We start from the raw sequence: 9,169 nt of genomic DNA on the forward strand, positions 1-9,169 counted from the left end.
CAGTGGTTAGAGCAGGGGGCTGGGAGGGGAGCCAGGACTCCTGGGCTGCCCTGGGGTAAATAGGACTGCCCCCGCGGTGTTGCTGCTGCAATGGTCCGGGGAAGGCAACCTCCGCCCCCTCGAAAATAGACGAGTGCTAGGACCCGGCGGCACGCGGGAGGAGGCGGGACTGAAGGGCTCCCGCAGAGCGCACGCGCAGTGGGGCGGAGAGGCCAGTGGCGCCTGCGCGTTGCGGGCTGTGAGCCGCTCGCCCTACGGTAGGTGCAGGGGGCCCCGGCGTCTCCTTGGCCCCTCGGCCCCGCCCCCGCCCGCTGGACCCCCGTCGCCATGGTGCCGTGGGGGTCCCGCCCCGCCCCCCAGGGCCGCCCCTGAGCCAGGGGCCCTGCAGCTCGGGGGGGGCAGTGTCTGTACGGTGGGGGCGGGGCGGGGTCTGGGGGCTCTGCCCGGTGGGGCTGGGGGCTCTGCCTGGTGGGGGTGGTTGGCTGGGGGGGCTGGGGGCCCCGCCCGGTGGGGGTGGTTGGCTGGGGGCCCCGCCCGGTGGGGGTGGTTGGCTGGGGGGTGGAGGTCTGGGGGCTCTGTCCGGTGGGGTTTGGGGGCTCTGTCATGCACAGTGGGGGAGAGGCTCCTGGATCCAACTCTCCTCCCTCGGGGTCCGTGCCCCTCACTGGCTGTGGTTGCCCAGCACGGCCTGAGCCGGAGCGACCCGCCCTTACTGCTGCGGTTACCCTGTGCCACCCGACATGCCAGGACGCAGAGCTCCATTCCCGGGAGCTTCATCACAGTAGGGTCCCCGCGGGTGTGTTCTCCCCTGGGACTGCATGAGTGTGAGGGTGCACCCCCTTTGGGTCCTAGGGGTGTACCGTCCCCTTGGGGTTGCTGCCGGAGGCCAGGGTTCACCCCAGTTGGATTCTTGTGGGTGCACCACTGCCAGTGGCAGACGTTATTTGGGGATGATAGGTCACAAATCTGAGGAACTGTCCAGTTTGAGGTGTCATTAGAGGAGGTTTGGAACAAATTGATAAACTAAACAGTAATAAGTCACCAGGACCAGATGGTATCACCCAAGAGTTCTGAAGGAACTTAGATGTGAAATAGCCGGACTACTAACTGTAGTCTGTAACCTATCATTTAAATCAGCTTATGTACCAGATGACTGCAGGATAGCTAATGTGACGTCAATTTTTAAAAAGGACTCCAGAGGCGATCCTGGCAATTACAGGCCGGTAAGCCTGACTTCAGTGCCGGGCAAACTGGCTGAAACTATAGTAAAGAACAAAACTGTCAGACGCATAAATGAACATAATTTGTTGGGGACGAGTCAACATGGTTTTTGTAAATTTTAATTTATGGAGATATCCCATCTCCTAGAGCTGGAAGGGACCTTGAAAGGTCATCGAGTCCAGCCCCCTGCCTTCACTAGCAGGACCAAGTACTGATTTTGCCCCAGATCCCCAAGTGGCCCCCTCAAGCATTGAACTCACAACCCTGGGTTTAGCAGGCCAATGCTCAAACCACTGAGCTATCCCCCCCGGGAAATCATGCCTCACCAATCTACTAGAATTCTTTGAGGGGGTCAACAACCATGTGGACAAGGGTGATCCAGTGGATATAGTGTACTTTGTCAAAGGCTTTCTGAAAATCAAGGTCCCCACCAAAGGTTCTTAAGCCAAGTAAGCTGTCATGGGATAAGAGGGACAGGCCTCTCATGGATTGGTAACTGGTTAAAAGATAGGAAACAAAGGGTAGGAATAAATGCTCAGTTTTCAGAATAGAGAAAGGTAAATAGTGGTGTAGCTCGAGCCCCGCCAGCCCTTGTCCCCTCCCCCCCCCCCTCCCCCCCCCCCGCAAATATAAGTAAAACTGTGCCTATGCCCAAGCCCCTCCTCCCCTCCCCGGCCCGGAGTCCCTTGCTCCCTGCCCCTCCCACTGGGCCCTGGCGTTTTTATAGCATGTTGAGGGTGGCCTCAGCAAGAGGATGTTGTGAAGGCCAAGACTATAACAGGATTCAAAAAAGAACTGGATAAGTTCCTGGAGGACAGGTCCATCAATGGCTATTAGGATGGGCGGGAACGGTGTCCCTAGCCTCTTTGCCAGAAGCTGGGAATGGGCGACAAGGAATGGATCACTTAATAATTCCCTTTTCTGTTCATTCCCTCTAGGGTACCTGGCATTGGCCACTGTTGGAAGACAGGATATTGGGCTAGATGGACCTTTGGTCTGATCCAGTATGGCCGTTCTTATACCTGTCATTCATCTGATAGGTGTATGGACAGAAACTTAAAATATGATAGATAGATTCCCCCCCAAGTTACATGGAGCTTGTAAAACAATTGCTTTTTGCTATGAAGTATTGTATAGCAAATGTCCTGTGGACAGAAATGTTTTAATATGAGCACTGTAGTTCACTAGTATTTGTAATACCGTATTTACAAAAAAGTGACCTGTCACAGACGTGTTCTGGTGTTGCTGGCAGAGGGGGCTGTGCCAGAGTGTCTCAGTGGCTTCTTCTAATGTGGCCCTGGCTGGTTCCTTAAAACTTGATTAGCATAAAATATTAGTTTTACAGTATGTAGTCTTCAGAGGGGTAGCCGTGGTAGTCTGTATCAGTAAAAACAACGAGGAGTCCTTGTGGCACCTTAGAGACTAACAAATTTATTTGGGCATAAGCTTTCGTGGGATATAACCCACTTCATCAGATGCTTGGAGTGGAAAATACAGTAAGCAGGTATAAATATACAGCACATGAAAAGATGGGAGTTGCCTTACCAAGTAGTCAGTGCTAATGAGGCCAATTCAATCAAAGTGGATGTGGCCCATTCTCAGCAGTTGACAAGAAGGTGTGAGTATCAACAGAGGGAAAATTATTTTTTGTAATGACCCAGCCACTCCCAGTCTTTATTCAGGCCTAATTTGATAGTGTCAAGTTTGCAAATTAATTCCAGTTCTGCAGTTTCTTGTTGAAGTCTGGTTTTGATTTTTTTTTTGTTGAAGAATGGCGACTTTTAAGTCTGTTATTGAGTGTACAGGGAGATTGAAGTGCTCTCCTACTGGTTTTTAAATGTTACAATTCTTGATGTCTGATTTGTGTCCATTTATGCTTTTGCGTAGAGACTCTCCAGTTTGGCCAATGTACATGGCAAAGGGGCATTGCTGGCACATGATGGCATGTATCACATTGGTAGATGTGCACGTGAATGAGCCCCTGATGGTGTGGCTGATGTGGTCAGGTCCTATGATGATGTCCCTTGAATAGATATGCGGACAGAGTTGGCAATGGGGTTTGTTGCAGAGGTTCGTTCCTGGGTTTGTGTTTCTGTTGTGTGGTGTGTAGTTGCTTGTGAGTATTTGCTTCAGTATATACCCCCGATACTTGAGTATATCGTCTGTTTCCCTCTAATTACTGGTTGCGCCTTTCTTGGATTAATCACAAGATCACTATTGTGAATAGTGTGTTGGCTGTATTGCCATAGTGCCTCAGTCAGGGATCAGGGGCCCCACTATGCTAGATGTTGTACAAATATAACACAAAGCTGGTCCGTTTCCCAAGGTCTTTACAATCTAAGGCAAGAGACAATGGTGTGAATACAACAAACAAAGGGGGGAGGGCAGGAGCACAAAGTAAGAAGATTAAGATCAGCCTGATAGGCAGTAGTCACAGCACACCAGCTGTTTAGGGTGTTGTAGGCATCATGGCAGAGGACAGTTTTAAGGAGGGATTTGAAAGAGGACAAAGAAATGGTTTTATAGATGTTTATGCACGCTCCTTCCATACAGAAGGGGCAGTATGGGAGAGAGAGCAAAAGGTACTCATGGGAAATTTGACAAATGGACAATCAAGACTGACTTCATTGCCCGATCGGGGGTGGGAGTTGTCTTCTTGATAGCCTGCGAGAGGTAATAGGTTGGGCTGGGATAGCCTGCATGGATCCTGAAAAGGACAGACCACTACTTTGTGCTTGATGCACTGGAGAAGGGGGAGCCAGTGAAGGGATGCGAAGAGTGGGACAATGTGGCTGTGGTGTGGAGGCAGGAAAATGATCTTTGCAGCAGCATTTTGAACACGTGTAAGTGGGCCTGGGTGACATTTGTCAAGTCCAGAGAGGAGGAGGAGGTGGCTGCAGTGGTTGATGTGCGGGATGATGAGGGCCTGACTGAGCATTTTATCTGTTCAAACACAGAGGAAAGGCTGGATCTTACAGCGGTTGTGCAGGAAGAAATGGCTTGAATTTGTGGGTCTAGTATGAATATTTTTCTTTAAATTTTTCTTTCTTTCTTTGCTTCCTATAGTGGGGTGTGACGGGAGGAAGTAAAGCCGCATCTACACCACCTCATTTGTTCTTCAGCAATGGTGTGAACTCCAGGTTAGGCCAGACAGAGGCATTTTACCACAGCTCTGAGGGCGTTAGATGATATATTGACGAGCATCCAGTCTACACTAGAGTTTATGCTGCTGCAGCTATACTGCTGATGAAAAATGGATAGGAAATTTTCTAGTGTAGACAAGGGCTATATGTGAGATACCAGCTCAGACGTTTTCTTGTCAACGAGTCAAACTATAAAGGTGATTTGCTTTTTGTGTAGAATATGGCATGGGAGCATTTGGGCAACTCCTGCTGGAAGTACAGTCTCGGCTGCCATATAAGCCCAAACTTTGAGGGGTTCTCTTTTTATTTTTATTGTTGGCATTGCGCTATTGGTGTGGTGGGCATTTTACAGATGTGTAGGAAGACAAGATCCTGTTCTGAGCAGTTTTCATTCCAATAGACAAAGTACAAATAAAGGTTATAAGTGAAGTTAGCCAAAATGAAGGATTTCTGATTTGCAGGAAATGTAACATTTTCCAAAGTTGGTTTTGTTGTGAATGAGAGTGAATCCAAACTGTAGTGAAATTTCCCATGAACTGGAATTCCCCCCCCCCCCCTTCATTTCAGAAACACTGAGGTGTTCAGGAAAGGAAGTCTGCTCCCCTGGCTGGAGAGCTGCTGAATGAAATCGATGTTCTTGTCAGTTTCAGAGCTGCTAAGAGCAGCCAGGAAGCTGACAGAAATGTCAATTCCACCTAGCAGTTGTGGGGGCTCCCAAGGTCTGTGTCTTTGGGAAGTGCCCTGAGCTGCAGACCCTGGGAGCTCGTCCTAGGCTCCTGGCTCAGCGGCAGGGAGTCTGGAATGGCAAGTCCTGTCTCTCTCCAGCTTCCCGGACTTTTGGGGGGAGGCAGAGAACGGGGGCTGTTCAGCTCCTGATGCTGGCGGGGAGGCCGAGCACCCAGGCATTGTGCTTTGGCAGCCCTCCGGAAAAGGTTTTCTCAATTTCCATAGTAAAAAGTGAAGCTGACAAGAGCCTACCGTCTGACTGGCCTGCTAGTCCAAGCATAGGAAGCAGGCTTTAAAAAGATGCAGGGATGTGAGCCAGAGAAGATGGCAGGATTCAGTAAAGTTGGAGCTGGCAGAGTATAGAGCACAAAGGGCTTGTGGTGGGAAACCGAGGCAGAGAGGCAGGTGGCCATGGCACGGCACTGTATAGAGCCCAGGATGTGAGGTGCAGATTTTGAACTGGATGTGGAAGAAGAGCAGAATCCCTCCACTGGCGCCAGGTCTGAGGAGATGCGATTGGCGTGGTTAGAGGGGAGAGGGTTTTAGTGGCAGCACCCTGAATGGATCATTGAGGGGAGAGATGACAGGCCAGGAAGGAAGGGGTGTGGGTAAAGGTTACAATGACAAGAGTTATGCTTGTGGGGATAGAGAGGACGTGGCACATGCTGGAGATGCTATAGAGGCAGAAGTGTCAGGATTTGACGAGAATTTGGATGTGAGCAGGGAAGATTAAAGAGGAGTCAAAGATGATCCCAAGGTTGCAGGCTTGAGTGAGCTGAGGTCACTGTCCACAGGGTGGGGAAGGAAGGGAAGGATTGGAGGGAAGCCAAGGGGAGCTGAGCTTGATGAGTGACAGGAAAGGAGATGTTGTGAAGACCGGTGATGGAGCGAGGGAGAGATGGGTTTGATTTACTGTCATAAGCTGGTATCGGAGGTCATGGGAACAGGTGAGCTCACCTGAAGAGAAGGAGGCCCCTGGACTTACAGAAGGGATCAGTGACTTTGAGGGCAGTTGTGGCAGAGTGGATGGAAGCTGGATTAGAGAAAGTTTGGGTAGTGGGGAGTTGTTGAAAAGTCAGGTGGTATCCAGAGAAGGCTATTTTTTTTTTTAAGGATAAATGAGACAACGGTACATTGGAAAGAGGATGAAAAGGAGCTTGAGGAGAGAGAATGGCAGATGACGAGGGGCTAGGAAGGCGAGGAAGTCCGAGGGGCAGGTTAAGGGGTTAGACTCGCAGGGGTTCCCAAACTGTGTTGTGTGTCACACTGGTGGTGTGTGGGCGTGTTCCATCCATTCGTCTGAGCATTTTTAACAAGGTCGTACGTGACCCAATAAAGTTTGGGAGCCACTGGGCTGAAGGGGAGGGAAGAGGGCGAAGGATGATGATGATGACCTCCCTCATAACTTTTAGCTTAGTGATTAGGGCACTTTTCAGGGATGTGGGAGACCCAGGTTCAGTTCCCCCTCTGCCTGAGGGGTAGAAGGGATTTGAACAGGGATCTGCCTCTAACCACAGGGCTGTGATCACCGCTACTGGATCGGGCCCCTGCATATGACTTAGGCAGCCGAACCCCTATCTTCCCCTGGTTTGTGAATCACTCTGGGGCTGAGGTGGGTGTGCTGATGCCATGATGGAGGCAGCAGTGTGCATGCAGAGGCAGAAATGTGGCTGCCTAGGGAACTTTTATTGCAGAAACGAAGGCGTTTAGGTGCCTACAGGGGTCAGAGCGAGTTCTGTGGATCGCAGAGGAGTCGAAAGCTGGGATTTAAGCGTATAAGTACTTTTGTGCTTTGAGGCCTAAGAGCCCAAGGTCACTCAGGAAAGCTGTGGCAGAGCAGAGAAATGAACTCGGGTCTGCCAAGTCCCAGGCTAGCACTCAGTGTTCCTCTCCATATTGGTATCAGAACTGAGAGGAGGAGAAGAACGTTGACAATTAAGCAGTGGTAGGTAGGGAGAGCTCCTGCTGAATATTGTTAAACTTGGTCTTGCGGATTGAGCACAGGCCTGTGAGCCAGGAAATCTTCAGTTATAATTTAGGCTCTACTGACTTAGCTGTGTCTCCTTGGGAAACTCATGTCACACACCCTATGCCTCAGTTTCCCCATCTGCAAATGGAGATGTGCCTATCTGCTGCTGCCACCTTCTTCTCCCCCATATTACATCAACTGGGATCGGTTCATAAGAACGGCCACATCGGGTTAGACCAAAGGTCCATCTAGCCCAGTATCCTGTATTCCGACAGTGGCCAGTGCCAGATGCCCCAGAGGGAATGAACAGAACAGGGAATCATCAAGTAATCCATTCCCTGTCGCCCATTCCCAGCTTCTGGCAAACAGAGGCTAGGGACACCATCCCTGCCCATCCTGGCTAATAGCCATATCCTTCTATTTTGAACCCTGTTATAGCCTTGGCCTTCACAACATCCTCTGGCAAAGAGTTCCACAGGTTGACTGTGTATTGTGTGAAAAAATACTTTCTTGTGTTTTGTTTTAAACCTGCTGCCTATTATTTTCATTTGGTGACCTCTAGTTCTTGTGTTATGAGAAGGAGTAAATAACACCTCCCTATTTACTTTCTCCACACCAGTCATGATTTTATAGACCTCAATCATATCCCTCCTTAGTCGTCTCTTTTCCAAGCTGAAAAGCCCCCGTCTTTTTAATCTCTCCTCATACGGTAGCCATTCCATACCCCTAATCATTTTTGTTGCCCTTTTCTGAACCTTTTCCAATTCCAATATATCTTTTTTGAGATGTGGCAACCACATCTGCACGCAGTATTCAAGATGTGGACATACCATGGATTTATATAGAGGCTTTATGATATTTTCTGTTTTATGATCTATCCCTTTCTTGATGATTCCCAACATTCTGTTCACTTTTTTGACTGCTGCTACACATTGAGTGGATGTTTTCAGAGAACTATCCACAATGACTCCAAGATCTCTCTCTTGAGTGGTAACAGCTAATTTAGATCCCATCATTTTATATGTATAGTTGGGATTATGTTTTCCAATATGCATTACTTTGCATTTATCAACATTGAATTTCATCTGCCATTTTGTTGCCCAGTCACAGAGTTTTGTGAGATCCCTTTATAGCTCTTCGCAGTCTGCTTTGGACAACTATCTTGAGTAGTTTTGTATCATCTGCAAATTTTGCCACCCCACTGTTTACTCCTTTTTCCAGATCATTTATGAATATGTTAAATAGGACTGGTCCCGGTACAGACCCTGGGGGACAACACTATTTACCTCTCTCCATTCTGAAAACTGACCATTTATTCCTCCCCTTTGTTTCCTATATTTTAACCAGTTACTGATCCACCAGAGAACCTTCCCTGTTATCCCATGACTCCTTATTTTGTTTAAGAGCCTTTTGGTAAGGGACCTTGTCAAAGGCTTTCTGAAAATCTAAATACACTATATCCACTGGATCCTCCTTGTCCACATGCTTGTTGACCCCCCTCAAAGAATTCTAGTAGATTGGTGAGGCATGATTTCCCTTTACAAAAAACATGTTGACTCTTCTCCAACAAATCCTGTTCATTTATGTGTCTGACAATTTTGTTCTTTACTATAGTTTCAATCAATTTGCCCGGTACTGCTGGGATCACCTCTGGAACCTTTTTAAAAAACTGGTGTCACATTAGCTATTCACCAGTCATCTGGTACAGAAGCTGATTTAAATGATAGGTTACATACCACAGTTAGTAGTTCTGCAATTTCACATTTGAGTTCCTTCAGAACTCTTGGGTGATACCATCTGGTTCTGGTGACTTATTACTGTTTAGTTTATCAATTTGTTCCAAAACCTCCTCTAATGATACCTCAGTCTGGGACAGTTCCTCAGATTTGTCATCTGAAAAGAATGGCTCAGTATGGAGAATCTCCCTCACATCCTCAGCCGTGAAGACCGATGCAAACAATTCATTTAGTTTCTCCGCAATGGCTTTATCATCCTTGAGAGCACCTTTAGCATCTCGATCGTCTAGTGGCCCCACTGGTTGTTTGTTTTTGAGTCTTTGGCTAGCTGTTCGGTTTTTTTTTTTTTTTTTTTTTTTTTTTTTTTTTTTTTT

At 48.3% G+C, this 9,169-nt stretch overlaps 1 protein-coding gene across 1 annotated transcript in view; it reads left to right on the forward strand.

The window, feature by feature from the left end:
* The first annotated feature begins 208 nt into the window (after positions 1-208).
* ARMH3 (armadillo like helical domain containing 3) overlaps positions 209-9,169 on the forward strand; it is a 176,307-nt gene continuing 167,346 nt past the window's right edge. The window contains exon 1 of the mRNA XM_026651067.1: positions 209-257. The gene's annotated coding sequence lies outside the window, so the exon portion shown is untranslated. The remainder of the gene's footprint in view (positions 258-9,169) is intronic.

Source organism: Terrapene carolina, unplaced genomic scaffold, assembly GCF_002925995.2.
Source record: "Terrapene carolina triunguis isolate 2854851 unplaced genomic scaffold, T_m_triunguis-2.0 Scaffold95, whole genome shotgun sequence".
Classification (NCBI taxonomy): Eukaryota; Metazoa; Chordata; order Testudines; family Emydidae; genus Terrapene; species Terrapene triunguis.